Here is a 994-nt window from a genome sequence, read left to right on the forward strand (position 1 = left end):
CCGCTACGCTGCACTCTGCGGCTAGCATTTTTTCTATTCGATAAGCTCAAAACAGAAAAAAATGGATCCAGCTATCGATATTAATGATGAATTAGAGGCGAGATTAAGGAAGAAAAATGTCTCCAGCACATTGACAGAGACACTCAAAGTTAATAAGAAGCAATTATCTCCAGTGCCCTGCTCTTCAAAAAACGATCTTGAAATAAGGAAAAAACTGCCAGCCGGGGTGAGCAATAGGAAAAGCGGATATGAAATGTGATGCGATTATAGACATTGGAAAGGTACCATCCACCGTCCCAGTAGTTTAATCGGATAAAACATCATGCTGGAGACAAGGATATTGCGGGTTCAAGTCTCGTCTGGATGCGTAAAAAGTATTTCAAACCACAATGCGTTGGAAAGAATACAAAAATTGTGCCGACGTGAACTGTATGAATTGTCTGCATCAGGTCAACGATGTTCTACAATGGTCAAACATCGGAGAACGAGGTACATGATGAAGTCAAATGTGGTAAAAACATTAGAACCCCTAGAGATGACGGCACCGGTAAAACTTTCCGCTCTTTGGCAGTTATTTTCCAAAAACGTTTTTAGCTATACTACCTTTAAAAGCAAAGCCTTGATGCTACATTCCGATTCGCAATTCGACCTTCTGTTATTTGACTTCGCAGCCAACTGTTTAGTGTACAGGACAACTGCAGGGCTTGCACTACGATCCTACTGACTCTAACAGTCTCTTCCGAGCCCAGACTCGAACCTACAACACATAGAAGTATTTGAACCAAAAAGCTGGTCAAAAGTTCAAATTGCTCTATTTTGGTAGTATTTGGATAGATTTACATCAAAAATGTGTTATTTTCGTATAATCAACACGAAACGGTGACATCCGTTAAATAAGTCACCCAAATTTTGATCAAAATTCATTTTCACGTTTTAATCAAATACATTAACATTAATGACTCTCACCACGTGTACGTCACGTCATGACACACCT

The sequence above is a fragment of the Wyeomyia smithii genome, chromosome 1 (assembly GCF_029784165.1).
Source record: "Wyeomyia smithii strain HCP4-BCI-WySm-NY-G18 chromosome 1, ASM2978416v1, whole genome shotgun sequence".
Classification (NCBI taxonomy): Eukaryota; Metazoa; Arthropoda; class Insecta; order Diptera; family Culicidae; genus Wyeomyia; species Wyeomyia smithii.